This window comes from Zea mays, chromosome 7 (assembly GCF_902167145.1).
Source record: "Zea mays cultivar B73 chromosome 7, Zm-B73-REFERENCE-NAM-5.0, whole genome shotgun sequence".
Taxonomy (NCBI): Eukaryota; Viridiplantae; Streptophyta; class Magnoliopsida; order Poales; family Poaceae; genus Zea; species Zea mays.
In genome coordinates, this window is record NC_050102.1 from 143,283,525 (window position 1) to 143,302,195 (window position 18,671).

The 18,671-nt window shown below is 44.5% G+C and overlaps 1 long non-coding RNA gene across 1 annotated transcript; it reads right to left on the reverse strand.

The window, feature by feature from the left end:
- Nucleotides 1–16,666: 16,666 nt before the first annotated feature.
- Nucleotides 16,667–17,045, reverse strand: LOC103632969 (uncharacterized). Its single transcript, XR_556245.2, has 3 exons — nucleotides 16,995–17,045; nucleotides 16,795–16,908; nucleotides 16,667–16,717 (listed from the first exon to the last, which is right to left on the reverse strand). It is a non-coding gene; the product is annotated as an uncharacterized lncRNA (long non-coding RNA).
- Nucleotides 17,046–18,671: the final 1,626 nt, after the last annotated feature.

The window sequence follows — 18,671 nt, forward strand, 5'->3', positions numbered from 1 at the left end:
CTCTATGGACTTAAGCAAGCCCCAAGAGCATGGTATGAATGCCTTAGAGACTTTTTACTTGCTAATGCTTTCAAGGTTGGGAAAGCCGATCCAACTCTGTTCACTAAGACATGTGATGGTGATTTGTTTGTGTGCCAAATTTATGTCGATGACATAATATTTGGTTCTACTAACCAAAAGTCTTGTGAAGAGTTTAGCAGGGTGATGACGCAGAAATTCGAGATGTCGATGATGGGCGAGTTGAACTACTTCCTTGGGTTTCAAGTGAAGCAACTCAAGGACGGCACCTTCATCTCCCAAACAAAGTACACGCAAGACTTGCTGAAGCGGTTTGGGATGAAGGACGCCAAGCCCGCAAAAACTCCGATGGGGACCGACGGACACACCGACCTCAACAAAGGAGGTAAGTCCGTTGATCAAAAAGCATACCGGTCAATGATAGGTTCTTTGCTTTACTTATGTGCTAGTAGACCGGATATTATGCTTAGCGTATGCATGTGTGCTAGATTTCAATCCGATCCTAAGGAGTGTCACTTTGTGGCGGTGAAGCGAATTCTTAGATATTTGGTTGCTACGCCTTGCTTCGGGCTCTGGTATCCAAAGGGGTCTACCTTTGACTTAGTTGGATACTCAGACTCCGACTATGCTGGATGTAAGGTCGATAGGAAGAGTACATCGGGGACGTGCCAATTCTTAGGAAGGTCCCTGGTGTCATGGAACTCTAAGAAACAAACCTCCGTTGCCCTATCCACCGCTGAGGCCGAGTACGTTGCCGCAGGACAGTGTTGCGCGCAACTACTTTGGATGAGGCAAACCCTCCAGGACTTTGGCTACAATCTGAGCAAAGTCCCACTCCTATGTGATAATGAGAGTGCTATCCGCATGGCGGAGAATCCTGTTGAACACAGCCGCACAAAGCACATAGACATCCGGCATCACTTTTTGAGAGACCACCAGCAAAAGGGGGATATCGAAGTGTTTCATGTTAGCACCGAGAACCAGCTAGCCGATATATTCACCAAGCCTCTAGATGAGAAGACCTTTTGCAGGTTGCGTAGTGAGCTAAATGTCTTAGATTCGCGGAACCTGGTTTGAATTGTAGCATACATGTACTTATGCTTTTTGATCATGTTCCTCTTTGCATTTTATTGCTTATTATGGTGCTCAAGTTGTAAAAACACTCCCTGGACCTCACAAGTCCGTTGCAAAGTGTTGCACATGTTTAGGGGGAGATGTGTTACAACTTGACCCTTTGAGACTAACCATGTGCTTGAGTTTGATGATTTAGTCTCGAAAGAGGATTGAAAGGGAAAAGGTGGACTTGGACCATGAAAGACTTCCACTGCACTCCGATGAGAGGGTAACTTATTCCAAGTTCATCTCATGAAATCTTATTGCCATTTGCTCTTAACTGAAGACTTTGGTGAGGCAATGGGGTTAAAGGGCCAAGATTGATCCCGTTTTGGTGCTTGATGCCAAAGGGGGAGAAAATAAAGGCCAAAGCGATAAATGGATCAGCTACCACTTGAGAGATTTTGAAAATAGTAGAATAGAGTTTTTGTTTTGTCAAACGCTTTTATTGTCTATTATTGTCTCTCTTGTCAAAAGTTGGCTTCTTGTGGGGAGAAGTGTTGATTATGGGAAATAGGTGGAGTTTTTGAAATCTTTGATCAATCTCTTTTGGAATGACTCTCTTTATGCTTCAATACGTGTGTGTGACATAGAGATAGAGATTTGAGTTTGATTTGCAAAAACAAACCAAGTGGTGGCAAAGGATGATCCATATATGCCAAAATTGAATAAAACTCAAATTTATTTTTATTTGAAGGGATTTTGCACGTGTTCTAGTTGCTTTATGTTGTGTTGGCATAAATCACCAAAAAGGGGGAGATTGAAAGGGAAATGTGCCCTTGGGCCATTTCTAAGTATTTTGGTGATTGAGTGTCAACACAAGTGCTTTAATGTGAATCAATGTCCATGGATGAACAAAGTGCAAATCAAGAGCTAAGGTATGTTTCTAAGTCTTAGTACATTGGTTTTGTGTACTAATATACTTGTCTAAGTATTGGAAACAGGAAGAAAAAGAGTTGGCTGTGTACAGTCAGGAGGCTGCTTCGGTCTGGAGCACCGGACTGTCCGGTGGTGCACCGGACAGTGTCCGGTGCGCCAGGCTGCCTCGGCCGAAGAGGCCGCTCTCGGGAATTTGCTGACGGCGTACGGCTAAAATTCACCAGACTGTCCGGTGTGCACCGGACTGTCCGGTGAGCCAACGGTCGGCCGGGCCAACGGTCGGCCGCGCGATCTGCGCGGGACACGTGGCCGAGCCAACGGTCGGAAGGGGGCACCGGACTGTCCGGTGTGCACCGGACATGTCCGGTGCGCCAACGGCTCCCGCATCTGCAACGGTCGACTGCGCTGTTTAAGGAAGGAAATCGGGCACCGGACAGTGTCCGGTGTGCACCGGACTGTCCGGTGCGCCCAACGACAGAAGGCAAAGATGGCCTTCCAGATTTGCTCTCAATGGCTCCTAGCTGCCTTGGGGCTATAAAAGGGACCCCTAGGCGCATGGAGGACTATACCAAGCAACCTTAGAGCATTCTTGATCATCCACACTCAGTCTTTGCGCATTCGTTTGTCATTCTAAGTGATTCGAGCTCCGTTCTAGTGAGAACTTTGAGATAGTCTTTTGAGCTCGATTCTTGGCCGTGTGTGTGCGCATTTTGCTGTGGATTTGTGTGTGTTGCTTCCCTCCCTTACTCCGTATTTCTTTGTGAATCTCAAGTGTAAGGGCGAGAGACTCCAAGTTGTGGAGATTCCTCGCAAACGGGAAATTGAAAGGAAAAGCATAACACTGTGGTATTCAAGTTGATCATTGGATCACTTGAGAGGAGTTGAGTGCAACTCTCGTCCGCTGGGACGCCACAACGTGGAGTAGGCAAGTTTTGTACTTGGCCGAACCACGGGATAAATCACTGTGTCTACTCTGTGTTGAACTCCTTGTGGTTATCATATTGTGCAAGATCTTCTCTCTAGCCACTTGGCATTAACTGTGCTAACACTTAATCTAAGTTTTGTGGCTTAAGTTTTGAAGTATACAGGATCACCTATTCACCCCCCCCTCTAGGTGCTCTCAGTCTCCATCTGAGTCGATTAAGGACCGTGTCGATGTAGGCTTGCTGACCGAGGACCCTTTAACTGGTCACATGCCTCGTCATGGGTAAGCCTTGCCTCGGGCAGACTAAGGCCAGAATAAGATAACACGAAATGGGCGTGGAGCGATGGCGGGAGTATCGTGTACCCTCCGTAGCAAGAGGCTGGACGGTGGTGTATTTGTGCTCTCGGTTTGCGTGAACCTGATCTGGTCTTAAGAACCCCGGTGGTGGGTTGACATATGCAAGGGTTAAGTGCTACATATGTCATGTAATTGGAGATCCTCAGCTGAGTATAATCGATTCGGATCGCCGTACCTTCGCGGTTATGAAGACTTGGTCACTGCCCTATACGTAGAAATCCACTAAAGATGATGGTTTGTTAAGAAATTGCCTAGTGCAGGACAAGTGATTGAACTAGGGTAGAAAGAACTCTAGTTGCGGGTAATTTTACTTAACTTGACCAATAAAACTGGATTTTTGAGGATCCACTTTAGTAAGCATTTCTGCAAAACAGAGTCTTTGATTATTGAGAAGCCTTACCTTGACTCCCTTAAGCCAACATACCCTTGAGAGTCTTTTCTTTAGTCGGGTAAGACTTGCTGAGTAATTCCATACTCAGGGTTTATTCCCCCGTTGTTTTTAGGTGAGGAAGCGACAAATTTTTGTTGCTTCTGTTCTAAGGTGGTACCCAAGGAAGAGCGCAAGGAATGAAGTGCGGGAGGAAAGGATCCTCCATTTAGAACTTTTGTTTAAAGCTATTGGGAGGAGTTTTTGCCTCCCTTGGTATGTGTAATAATACTACTCAGCACTCGTTTTATAACTCTGGTCTGTAATAAGTAACTTGATCTTACTTTCTAAATAAATGTAAGTTTATGTAATCGCTTCCGCATTTCTATATCTCCAATGTTCTGTAATGTCTGCAAGACGGGTGAAACGTTCCTGGAAAGGTAATAAAGAAGATACCGAACTTGTCGAGTGATTCAGGAACATCTACAGGGTTGTCTGATGTCTGTTGGACAAGGACAACTGTAGGTGGGCCTAATTACTTAGGAGGTTCCGTCACAGTTGGTATCGGAGCGAAGCCCTTCTCTGCAGATATTATGAGGCATCTTCAAAAGGATTTTCTAAAAGACTTACCTAGAAACTCTCTTCCCTTCTTACCTAAGTATTCTGAAGAGTTTATTTTAAAGACCAGGTAGCAACATATAGAAGGTGTGAATCAACTAAGGTTGATTCTGTAATTATACATGCATCATGTTAAGAACCATACTAATCAAATTTTCCCCCTTAGAAAATGCCGCCGCGCACAAGGAGAACAACGCGCAAACATACTGGACCGATTGGTGTGCCGTGTCACCAGCTGGCCCCAAGACATGATAATAGTAGTAGTGGAAGCAACGATCCTATAAGGGATCTCGAAGCAGAAGTAAGTCGGCTCCAAGCGGAACTCCGCCGCAGGACGGCTATATGGGTCGTAGATGGCGACCGAATAAATGAGTTGAGAAGAGACGTCTGCCATCTGCGAGATCAGCTCGCGGACCGGGATTTGGCACTCGACTGGGTTGTTCAATCTCGTTCGCTTGCATGGGCCAAGGAGGAAAAGGCTCAAGCTCGAGTAGCCGAGCTCAACTTGGCCGTTGATGACCTGCAGACATATTGCAATACCTTACATGAAGAAGTTCATGTATTATATTCACAATTGCATCCCAGTGAGCCTACGAATCCTGTCGAGTCAGAAGCCGGACCCTCGCATGTTGCGGGACAAACGCTTGGTGGTGAGTTGGACCTTTTTCAGCCCCCTCCTTCTATGAGGCTGGTCGATGAATGGTCTCCCACACCCAACGACGAGGCTGCCAAGAGCAACCGGAAGTAGGAATAGTGGTGTAGTAATAGAAATAGAAGTAGTGTATTGTATAATAGGTTGTACTATTGTATAATAGGTAGTGCTACTGTATAATAGGTAATGTATCCTGTTGTAAAAATCTGAGTCTGTAACATTACTCTTTTTGGTAATGTAAAATGGATGGTTTTTCTTTGGCATATCATATTGTTTCCAAATGTTGTTGCCACAGATGCCGTCCAAGACCCGATCACAGGATGCAGCTGGAACTTCCAGTGGGAGGGAGTCTACCCCAAATCCACCTCCTGTCCCTCCCACACTGGCCGAGGCGATTGCCGCCTTGGTAAATGCAACCACGGATAATACCCGTTTTCTGAGAGAGATGGCGGGTCAACAGTTTCAGCAACAAGGTGGGCGGGGTTATTAATAGGGTCCCCGCGAAACCTCTTACTTGGACTTCTCAGAGACACGACCACCGCTGTTTGTCAAAGCTGAAGACCCGTTAGAGGCAGACGAATGGCTTCGTGTTATCGAGCAAAAGTTCGGACTTCTGTGATGTTCGGAAACCCAGAAACCCTTATTCGCAGCCCAGCAACTGCGCGGCCCTGCCAGCACTTGGTGGGGAAATTTTGTGGCCGTTCAACCGGCCAATCATCAGATAACATGGGAAGAATTCAAGGTGGCCTTCCGCGAACACTATATACCAGAAGGTGTCCTTCACATGAAGCAAGAAGAATTTATGAAGCTGAAGCAAGGAGGGGATAATGTTAATCAGTATCTCAATAAGTTCAATCATTTATCCCAGTACGCAATCGATCAAGTAAACACCGATCTGAAGAAGAAGAATTGCTTTATGAGAGGTTTAAATGATCGACTGCAAAGAAAGATGGCAACCTGCATAGATCTTACTTATGGAAGAGCTGTTAGTACAACATTGGCAGTAGAAGCAAAGTATGCAGGCGTCGGAAAATCCAAGGGTTTTGGAGGTGACAGGCCTAGTCAGGGCCCGGTGAAAAGGCAACGGTTTGTCATCCGGCCTTCCAACCAGAATCGCTCTTTCTCTCGTCCACCCTCCTTCCCCTTTAAGCAGCCAGTCTTTATTCGTCCCAATAATGCCCCCACTGCATCAAGTCAGCCGGGTGCCCCAGGCACTCGATTCTCTGCCCTTCCCAGTTCATCAACGGGATGTTTCAATTGTGGGAAGTCTGGGCATTTCATCAAGGATTGCCCTTATCCAAAGCAGAACCAGTCAAATAATCAACAAGGATCTGGGAATTCATCTCAAGCCAAGGGAAATACTATGGGCAAAAATACAAAGAAGACGGGACGCATATATTATACGCAAGTGGCCACTACACCGGACGATGAGCCAGTGATGATGGGTACGTTCCTTGTGGCCAATCATCCAACAGTTATTCTCTTTGATTCTGGTGCTTCGCATACATTCATCAGCAAGAAATTTGTGGAGCAACATTGCATCTCATGCCATGAATCAAAAGAAGGGTTTAAAATTCACTCACTAGGGGACAAATATTTACTAGAGAAGTGGCCTATCAAGTGCCCGTAACATTGGCCGGACGGGACTTTCCTACTAATATGATCGTTCTGAAAGGCCAAGATATAGATGTCATTTTGGGCATGAATTGGTTAGCCAGACACAAAGCAACCCTCAACACTGATCAGAGAATTATCAGGTTGAGTCATAACCAAGAAGAAATTCTTTTGCCTATCCCCATTCCAACCAAAGCTACTGGCAGAGTTTATGAAGCCATTATACCGGAGATCAAAGATATTCCGGTAGTATGCGAGTTTCCTGATGTCTTTCCAGAGGATTTGCCTAGATTGCCACCTGAACGGGAGGTAGAGTTTGTAATTGAGTTGAAGCCCGATATGACTCCAGTATCTAGAAGATCGTACCGAATGCCTCCAAATGAGTTGGCAGAACTGAAGATTCAATTACAAGATCTACTTGAGAAAGGATTCATCCGGCCAAGCTCATTGTCATGGGGTTGTCCAGCCATATTCGTCAAAAAGAAGGATCAAACTTTACGGATGTGTGTGGATTATCGACCCCTGAATGAGGTCACTATCAAAAACAAGTACCCTCTTCCGAGGATTGACATTCTATTTGATCAACTGACTGGAGCAAGGGTATTTTCCAAGATTGATCTCAGATCGGGCTATCACCAGATCCGTATTCGGCCCGAGGATATACCAAAGACCGCATTTACTACGCGGTATGGATTATTTGAATACCTGGTAATGTCTTTCGGATTGACAAATGCTCCTGCCCACTTCACGTATTTGATGAACTCGGTATTCATGCCCGAGTTGGACAAGTTTGTGGTGGTCTTCATTGATGATATTTTGATATATTCCAAGAATGAAGAGGAGCATGCCCAACACTTACGGATCGTGTTAACGCGCTTGAGAGAACATCAGTTATATGCCAAGTTCAGCAAATGTGCGTTTTGGCTGGAGGAAATTCAATTTCTGGGACATGTACTATCTGCCAGGGGGATTGCAGTAGATCCCAGCAAAGTCAAGGACATTTTGGAGTGGAAACCCCCAACCACTGTTCATCAGGTCCGAAGTTTCCTTGGACTGGCTGGATATTACCGCCGATTCATACTAGATTTTTCTAAGCTTGTGAAGCCAATCACAAGTTTATTGAAGAATGATATTAAATTCAATTGGTCTTCAAAGTGTGATGAAGCTTTTGAACAATTGAAGATATTATTAACCACTGCTCCGATATTGGCTCAACTGGATATTAATAAGCCCTTTGATGTGTATTGTGACGCATCAGGCAGTGGCCTCGGTTGTGTGCTAATGCAAGAAGGCCGAGTAATTGCATATGCTTCAAGACAGTTGCGCCGACATGAGGAACATTATCCTACTCATGATCTGGAGTTAGCTGCGGTGGTTCATGCCCTAAAGATCTGACGTCATTATTTGCTGGGTAATGTCTGTCATATTTATACAGACCATAAAAGTTTGAAGTATATCTTCACCCAGTCAGAATTGAATATGAGACAAAGGCGATGGCTCGAGCTGATCAAGGATTATGAATTAGAAATCCATTATCACCCAGGGAAAGCAAATGTAGTGGCAGATGCGCTCAGTCGCAAGGCTTCCTGCCATTGTCTAACAGTGAGGACTTCTGACATTACATTATGCCAGGAGATGGAGAAATTAAACCTGGGAATGATTCAACATGGGACTTCAAATCATTTGAAGCTGGAGTCAGTCATCTTACAAAGGATAATTGACGCACAAAAAGATGATGAGGGTATGAAACACATACGAGAAAAGATAAGGGCTGGAACAACCAAATGTTTCAAAGAAGACGATCAAGGTGTGGTATGGTTCAATAACCGCATAGTGGTGCCGAAGAATGAAGAGCTCCGCCAGCAAATCTTAGATGAAGCACATCTTAGTCGTTATTATATTCATCCTGGAAGCACTAAGATGTATCATGATCTAAAACAACATTACTGGTGGACAAAGATGAAAATCGAAATTGCACGCTATGTGGCTAAGTGTGACACTTGCGGACGTGTCAAGGCCATACACATGAAGACTGCTGGTCCATTACAATCTTTGCCGATCCCAACATGGAAATGGGAAGATATTAGTATGGACTTCATTGTGGGATTACCCAGGACTACAAAAGGGTATGACTCTATCTGGGTTATCATTGATCGACTCACAAAGATTGCCCACTTTTTACCTGTTAAGGCAAAGTATTCAGTGGCCACTTATGTAGCATTATACATTGCCCGTATTCTCAGTTTGCACGATGTTCCAAAGACTATAGTGTCGGATCGTGGACCACAATTTGTATCCAAATTTTGGGAAGAACTTCATAGATCCCTGGGTACTAAACTGCTCCACAGTTCGGCCTATCAACCTCAAACCAGTGGACAGACTGAGAGAGTGAACCAAATACTTGAAGATATGTTGCGGGCATGTGTTCTAGAATTCCCACAGAAATGGGATTAATGTTTGCCGTTAGCGGAGTTCTCATATAATAATAGCTATCAAGAAAGCATCAAGATGGCACCCTTTGAAGCTTTATATGGACGACGATGTTGTACTCCGCTAAATTGGTCTGAACCTGGTGAAAGGTACTTCTTCAGGCCTGATATGGTGAAAGAGACTGAAGAAAAGGTTCAGAAAATAATTCATAATATGAAGAAAGCCCAAGCTCGTCAAAAGAGTTATGCAGACAAACGGCGAATGCCCTTATACTTCCTTGTGGGAGACTATGTCTACCTAAAGGTTTCACCAATGAAGGGGGTATCACAATTCGGGTTAAAGGAAAGCTTGCACCCCGGTATATTGGTCCTTTCCCTATACTTGAGCAATGTGGACCAGTGGCATACCGACTTCAACTACCCGAAACATTGTCTGCTGTGCATAATGTGTTCCACGTGTCACAATTGAAGAAGTGTCTTCGGGTTCCCGATCGAACCATTGAAGTGACATATGTTGTCCTTGAACTAGACTTGACATATTCCGAGCATCCCATTCGAGTCTTGGATCAAAAGGACAGGATTACCCGGAGAAAAACTCTCAAGTTCTATAAGATACAGTGGAACCAACATTCCGAAGATGAGGCTACATGGGAAACTCAAGACTTTTTAGATAAGAATTTCCCAGGCTTTTTAGCCTCTTGTAATTTGTAAAGTGTACAACATTGTTATAATAAAAAAGTGAGTTTCAAACCACCCCTGCCTTGTACCAAGAATAAGGAAATAAAAACGTGATGCGTTTCCTTTACCATTACTTACCCTAGGACTTTTAATCTCGGGACGAGATTCTTTTATGGGGGGAAGGATGTAACACCCCTGGTGTTACTGTTACTAAAACTTGAGTATAACATCATAAGCATTGGCATTGCATATGTTTGACACACCTAGAGTGCATTCACTAGGTAAAAATTTCAAACAAGTTGTATTGTTATAGCATTTTACAAATAGAACCCTGGATAGGGAACTTAACCCTAGATAGGGATTAAAGGGGTAAAATATAACCCAAAGTGAGAAAACCTAAAAGCTTTAGGGGAATAGTCATAAAATGTTCCCAAGAATAAACTTGAATCACATTTATACCCCTGAGATACCAAAAACCCCCATTTGAACCCTAGAAAACCCTAAGTCCAAACCCTAGGGGCCTATGTGCAAAAACTATGCACATTTAGACTAAAGTGTAAAAACTATAATGTTAAAGCATATTAAGTCCTTTGGCTCACAAATATGTGGATTTGCAAGTGAAACCCTAAGTTTTGGGGCTATTTGCAAAAAGTACCACTTGACCTCTATATAGCCTAAGTCTGAAATCAGTGTGATTGCTTCAACTTTGAGCCTTTGTATCTTTCAAATTCTAGGGTCTTTGCCCTATGTCACCACATCAAAGTTGTAGAGCAAACAAAGGAGAACAATTTTTCTTAAGGGTGTGAGCTCAGTTGTTAAGAATAATTTAGAGATAGTTAAGTCTGAAGTCAGGCTGTCAGGCTGATACAATCTGAACTTCAGATAGACAGTGACTTGGATCCAAGTTTGAGAGCCATTTCGACTAAGATCCAGTGAGAATCTACCTAGGGTTGCTATAACAAAGTTGTAGAGTTATTAAAGAGGAACAACTTTGTTATGGGTGTTTGGGTTTGGTACCACATGGAATTGGGAGAAAATGGAGCTCCAAAGTGCTCTGTCAGCCGCTCTAAATAGGTGCTTTCCATGGTACAATGCTCTATTGTGGATTAGATCGGCCGCGGCAGAAAAATCTCACCACCGGTGACTCCCCGCCGTGATTCGTGTCACCGGCGTCAAGATTCACGCTCGTGGTGGATGGATAACGTCGCGAGGAAAAGGATCTCTGCCGCCGGTGAGCTGGAGGTCACTCCGGTGACTCACCGTCATCTCCCCCTTCTGCTTTGCGGCTGGCGCGGATAGCTTCGCCGGTGAACCGCCGCCTCTCGGCCTTGTGCCACGTGGCTTTGCCTTTCCACCACGGCGCCGTGACTCGCTACGGCTGTCCAATCGTCGCCGGTGAGGTCGCCACAACGGTGGACACGAGTTCATGCGCGCCAGTAATTCCCTGCCCTTCCGACCGCCGTGCGTCGCCGTTAAAATTCCCGGCCACCGCCGTTGAGCCCTATAAATTGAAGCCCCCACCGGCCCCGCAGGGTCATCACCCACCCAGCCACCGTGAATCGCTAGCAATCGTTCGCCAGAGCTCACGAATTTTGAATTCGCCCCAAATCAGTTCTCCGTCGCCGTGAATCGTACCCTGCCGTGGCCAGCCATCCACAGGTCAGTCCCTGTCCCTCTGCTGCTTGTTCTAGCATCCTTAGGTAACCCGCAAACCCCTCGACCCCTTTAATTGAACTGGACCGCTAGGGATCACCGGGAACGCGCTCATCTGTCCGCCACCCCCTCGGTTCACGTGGACAGAGCTTGATAGCTCACCAACTCTGCAATTAACTTAGGGGAAATGCTCAGGGTAGATCTGATTTGGTGTCCGCCGCTCGATAGCGCCGGTCATGGCCCCGTTCGGCCAGTCTGCAAGCTCGCCGGAGCCTCCCCGCGTTCACCGCCGTCGGGGACCTCCCTCTGCGAAGAAATAGAAACCGGGGGTCTTTTCTGCAAACAGTCAGCGACTCAGTGCAACAGTGACCGAACCCATCTCCAATTAGCCAAAACCCTGAGGGCTCTTCTGCAAGTCTTCCCCGCGGGCGCGCGCGCGCGCTTTCCCTCTGGTGTCGGGCTGCCTGGGCTGAAACCGGCCCAGTACTATTTGATCTTTTTCTTTTTCAATAGAGCTTTGGAAATCTGTTATAAATTGTAGAAAAATCTTAAAATTGTGAAACCAATTTTCCTAGACTTCTTATTTTCCATAGTATTTAATAAAAATAGTTTCATGATTTTTAGATTAAACAAGGAATTTTGAGGTATTTAAACTAGCTTAAACCATTAGTTCTAGATTTTTAGAAAATAAATGGTAATCCCAAAATTGCCCAAACTTTTTATATGAGCTCTACACATTAGTTAGAAGCCTTGGGTAGAGTTTGGTTTGATTTGGACTTTGTTTGATAACTAGAACCCAAAACCCCCACCCCCTGCTCTTTGAAATCCTTTACTGACTCCGGAAACCCTAAGAAGAGTTCCGTGAAGGAAAGTTGTATTCAAGACTTAGATAATAAATCCTTTATTATCTTTGCACTCTCATGAGCATTACATGGCATTCATTCTTATATATGTATATATATGGTTTTTTTTAGAAAACGAAGAAGAGATCGAAGTAACCTAAGAGAAGACACCACCACCTTCGGAATCTCAGGCCGGAAATTGTTTCTACTTTGACATCTGCGGGTCCGAGCTTGACTCACCTACTAACGAAGGCAAGCCCCGGTGCATTTACCACCTTCCTTGATGTTTTTAAAATCTTTCTCACTTGCTTGATGCATTAGGTGATAGGAGTTGATTGATAAAACAATTCCTGCATTACCTTCCTTGAATTTGATTACCTTCCTTGATCACCCGTTTTACAAAAGATTTTGATGCTTAGCCTTGCTTTAGAAAAACAAAATGTTTTGTTTTACAAAAGATGATGTGGCAAAGGTGGGTGGGATGTTTTCGAAAAAAAACTTGATGGTGAATCTGTCAAAGGCCTTGATGGGTTCAACATCGAAAAAGATGTACCTCTGCCAGGTACCAAACTTTGGGTTTTTAATGATTAAGCTGAGACCGGGTGGGTGACTTGCACGAGAAGAGAGTCTCGCTGTAGTGTCTCCGTCTGAGTCGATTAAGGACCGTGTCGATGTAGGCTTGCTGACCGAGGACCCTTTAACTGGTCACATGCCTAGTCATGGGTAAGCCTTGCCTCGGGCAGACTAAGGCCAGAATAAGATAACACGAAATGGGCGTGGAGCGGTGGCGGGAGTATCGTGTACCCTCCGTAGCAAGAGGCTGGACGGTGGTGTATCTGTGCTCTCAGTTTGCGTGAACCTGATCTGGTCTTAAGAACCCCGGTGGCGGGTTGACATATGCAAGGGTTAAGTGCTACATATGTCGTGTGATTGGAGATCCTCAGCTGAGTATAATCGATTCGGATCGTCGTACCTTCGCGGTTATGAAGACTTGGTCACTGCCCTATACGTAGAAATCCACTAAAGATGATGGTTTGTTAAGAATTTGGCTAGTGCAGGACAAGTGATTGAACTAGGGTAGAAAGAACTCTAGTTGCAGGTAATTTTACTTAACTTGACAAATAAAACTGGATTTTTAAGGATCCACTTTAGTAAGCATTTCTGCAAAACAGAGTCTTTGATTATTGAGAAACCTTACCTTGACTCCCTTAAGCCAACATACCCTTGAGAGTCTTTTCTTTAGTCGGGTAAGACTTGCTGAGTAATTCCATACTCAGGGTTTATTCCCCCGTTGTTTTTAGGTGAAAAAGCCACAAATTTTTGTTGCTTCTGTTCTAAGGTGGTACCCAAGGAAGAGCGCAAGGAATGAAGTGCGGGAGGAAAGGATCCTCCATTTAGAACTTTTGTTTAAAGCTATCGGGAGGAGTTTTTGCCTCCCTTGGTATGTGTAATAATACTACTCAGCACTCGTTTTATAACTCTGGTCTGTAATAAGTAACTTGATCTTACTTTCTAAATAAATGTAAGTTTATGTAATCGCTTCCGCATTTCTATATCTCCGATGTTCTGTAATGTCTGCAAGACGGGTGAAACGTTCTTGGAAAGGTAAGAAAGAAGATACCGAACTTGTCGAGTGATTCAGGAACATCTACAAGGTTGTCTGATGTCTGTTGGACAAGGACAACTGTAGGTGGGCCTAATTACTTGGGAGGTTCCGTCACATTATTGGTCTATTCGGGTTTTTGGGTTCGGGTTCGGTTCCTATATGTGCTATATATTTTGGGGTATAGGTTCAGGTTCGGTTCCTAACCTTTAAAACCCAAATAGACTGAATAACCCAAATATAAAAAAACTATTAATAAGTGATGGTATTATTATATGATTTATGAACTTTTTAGCTAAAAATAATGATATCGTCTTAATGATAGTATGTATACCTCTGTATGCTATTTTTATAGTCATTTGTTGTAATAATAGTACTTCTAATTAATTATTCATTGTATATAATTTAACAAAACATACTAGTCTCTCTACTATTCAGGTCTATTCGGTGGACCGAATAGACCGAACCAAAATTGTGAGTCTATTCGGATTCGGTTCCTAAAATTATTTTAAAAATTTCGGGTCTCATTTTCAGAATCCGAAATTTCACAAACCCAAATAGACCGAACCAAATTACCCTAATAGACCGAATGTCCAGCCCTACCCACGAGTTATTGGTAAATGGCTGAGCATATGAAAAGGCGATCTACCGTCTGACTGGGTTTAGGCATGAAAATATCTTTAATATCCCGTTTGGATGTCGATATTGGACCACATAATTAAATATTGGAATCAGATTTCCTAAATTTTGTTGTTTAGTTGTATACAGAATTGAGATTTGGAACCAGAGACCTAGTTCCTTGGGATTGGACAGACGAGGCGATGAGGATGGGAAATGTTCTGGCAGCTGGCACAGGTCACGTCGTGTTAGGATATTGTACAGAGTTATTGGGCTTTATGTACCACTGACACGTTTAGGAGTTTTTATTTTTTTATTTTTAAAACTTGTTTGATTTTTTATTTGAATTAGGTAACATGTGTTTGAATTTAATTTCAGTGGAAAGTCTTAAAATAATCTATACTATTTATAAGAAAATTGTAATCAAAATGTTTCAAAATTTACAAATTCAGGGCTAGTTTGAGAACCATTTTACCAAGGATTTCTATTTTCTCATGGAAAATTAGTTCATTTTTCCTTTGTAAAATTGAAATCTCTTAGAGAAATAGGGTTTCTAAATTAGCCCTCAAAATGTGAAATCGGCCAGGACCGATTACCGGCTAGCCCGGTTTGCCGACGAATTTAGTGAACCTTGGCATACATAAATATCATCTCGAGTTCTCGACATCTACTTAAGAAGATTCTTGGTTTGAATTGTTAGACGAAAGTAAAAATAGAAGTGTTAAAAGCAAATTTATGAGAAGACACGAGATTTTTTTAGCTGCCGGACATAAAGGATATTATTGAAAGAAAATCATGTTTGGGGTATGATTAATTGTAATACCAAAAAAAATAGAAAATAAAATATATACATATAGTTACATGATTTTTGGCTTTGTTTTTTTATGCATATCAACCACTATGACTATGAGTTCAATTTAGACAATTACTAAACAAATAAATAAAATAAATATGCATCATGCTAATATTTATTGTTTTTGCATTTGATCTGCCAGCTAACAATCAAAATCTGGAAAAATAAACTTAGATTTGAAACCAAAATAGAAAACAAGAAATAAAAGGAAAAAAGCGAAGAGAAGAAGAAGTTTACCTTCGCCTGGGTCGAAACAATGTACCGGCATGTTTTCCCTCTCTCCCCTGCTTCGGCGAGGTGGGCCGCGTGGCCGGCCCAGCATAGGGGGCGCGCGTCGGCTGCACACACGCTCGCCAGCCTCTCCAATCACGTGCGCTTGTACCATTTCACCGCCAGGCGGGCCCGTAGGTCCAGAGCCTTCGTCTCGTTCGCGCGCGCTGTAACAGACTCAGCCGTCACCGCTCTCCTATAACCGACTGCGCAATCCAGCTATAGGTCGTTACGATCTCCACACGGCTGTTAGGATTTGGGCCAGATGTATAAATCGTCGTCGCGCTTTCTGTCTCTGGTATGTGCAAGTGGGTAACTGTATGAGCATTCAGGTGAGATAAAGGGTGAGATGGCTGCCGCTGCCAACCCCGGTCCAGACTGCCATCGCGTTCGTAGAGGGTATAGAGGAGGCCTCTTCATCGAGCGTGGAACCTACAGACGATCGAGATTGGTGAGTGAAGTATCCATTCGACAAGAATCTCTTAGCGGAGTCATTTCCTTATGCCCCGCACTACAGGAAAACGTCCAGTTTCCGACGGCCTAAACCGTCGGAAATAAGTCCTGAACCGTCGGAAGTAGTTACTTCCGACGGCTTAACGCGGGTCCCGTCAAAAGTAACGTCGTAGGGGATACCCGGTCGGAAGTACCCGCGCTTCCGACGGGGCCGTCGGAAGTAAGTTTATTTCCGACGGCCAGGGTGGGGCCGTCGGAAATAAGGCGAGGTAGGCCCCGCAGACGGCCGGCCGCCGGCGCCTGACGCCGTCACAGCTTATTTCCGACGGGACCGTCGGAAATAAGAGGTCGTCGGAAGTTATTAAAAAAAATAGAAAAACAGGATTTTCCTGCTTTTTGTTTTACAAACAACCCCACAAATTCAATCTCATACAATATCCGGAACCAATAATTCATCCAGAATCACATACAATACCACAAATATCCATAATTCATCGTTTCACATGAAACACACATTTGAATTCACAAAAAGTTCACCCGTCCACAAATTAAAGCACAAGTTCACAAGTTCACATGTCCACAAGTTCACAATACCACCATGCATAGTACGAGAAAAACACAAGGAGACATGCTACTCAAATAGAGGAGGTTGATCAAATGGAGGGGGTTGATTTGATCCGCTAGCTCCTCCGCTGTTTAGAAGACCGTCCACAAAAGAAGCAACCGTATCTTCAGAGTCCTCATTTCCCGGAGTTAGCAAGTTTCCTGGAGGGACCTACAACATTCAAAAAAATGTGTTAGTAGTTAAATTCTTATTATGCAACGTCAAAAGAAAAAGTCAAGTAATATAACCTGAGGTGCAGGTGTGGGCCAACTAAATTGTGGAGTCGGTACAAACTGCGGGATAGGTGGAGGAGGTGGCATAGTCATCGCTGAAAAATCTGGACGTTGCCCTAGTGCTATTTGCTGAAAGAAATTGAAAGCTATGTTACGAGGATATATTAGAAAATATGTGCTCCAATTATAGTAGAGGCTCACGAGGATCTAATTACCTGCATCATCTCCTGCTGTCGTGCAAATTGAGCAGCCCAGTACTCTTGTTATTGCTGGTTATACTCCTCCTACCGCCTCAAAGCTTCCTGCACCCGGATCAGCTCGGCGTTTCCTTGGGTACTAGAGCGAGGACCACGGCTAGACGACCTCGATGGGCGAGACCTTTCAGGTCTCACCTGAGTCGAGTCGATAACACTACTGATAGTTGCCTAGAGGGGGGGTGAATAGGGCGAAACTGAAATTTACAAATATAAACACAACTACAAGCCGGGTTAGCGTTAGTAATATAATCGAGTCCGCAAGAGAGGGTGCAAAACAAATCTCAAGCAAATAAGGAGTGTGACACAAGGATTTGTTTTACCGAGGTTCGGTTCTCGCAAACCTACTCCCCGTTGAGGTGGTCACAAAGACCGGGTCTCTTTCAACCCTTTCCCTCTCTCAAACGGTCCTTCCGACCGAGTGAGCTTCTCTTCTCAAATCAAAACCGGGAACAAAACTTCCCCGCAAGGGCCACCACACAATTGGTGCCTCTTGCCTTGATTACAATGGAGTTTTGATCACAAGAACAAGTGAGAAAGAAAAGAAGCAATCCAAGCGCAAGAGCTCAAAAGAACACGACAAATCTCACTCGCTAATCACTAAAGCCTTGAGTGGAATTGGAGAGGATTTGATCTCTTTGGTGTGTCTAGAATTGAATTCCTAGCTCTTGTAAGTGGTTGAGAGGTGGAAAACTTGGATGCAATGAATGGTGGGTGGTTGGGGGTATTTATAGCCCCAACCACCAAACTAGTCGTTTGGTGGGGCTGACTGTCGTATGGTGCACCGGACAGTCCGGTGCACACCGGACATGTCCGGTGCGCCAGCCACGTCACCAAAGCCGTTGGGTTCTGACCGTTGGAGCTCTGTCTTCTGGGCCCGCCTGGATGTCCGGTGGCGCACCGGACATGTACTGCAGAGTGTCCGGTGCGCCAGCATGGGCGTGCCTGACTTCTGCGCGCGCTGGCGCGCATTCAATACGCTGGAGGTAGCCGTTGGCGCCGAAATATCCGTTGTACCGTTGTCACACCGGACAGTCCGGTGCACACCGGACATGTCCGGTGAATTATAGTGGACTAGCAGTTGGAGATTCCCGAAGCTGGCGAGTTCCTGAGGCGCCGTTCCTTGAAGCACCGGACACTGTCCGGTGTACACCGGACAGTCCGGTGAATTATAGCGGAGCGCCTCTCGATTTTCCTGAAGGTGACGAGTTGAAGTTGGAGTCCTCTAGTGCACCGGACACTGTCCGGTGGCACACCGGACAGTCCGGTGCGCCAGACCAGAGGTGCCTTCGGTTGTCCTTTTGCTCTATTTGTTGAACCCAATCTTTGGTCTTTTTATTGGCTAAGTGTGAACCTTTGGCACCTGTATAACTTATACACTAGAGCAAACTAGTTAGTCCAATTATTTGTGTTGGCCAATTCAACCACCAAAATTATTTAGGAACTAGGTGTAAGCCTAATTCCCTTTCAATCTCCCCCTTTTTGGTGATTGATGCCAACACAAACCAAAGCAAATATGGAAGTACATAATTGAACTAGCTTGCATAATGTAAGTGCAAAGGTTGCTTGGATTTGAGCCAATATAAACACTTATAAGATATGCAAGGATTGTTTCTTTGTTTTTAACATTTTGGACCA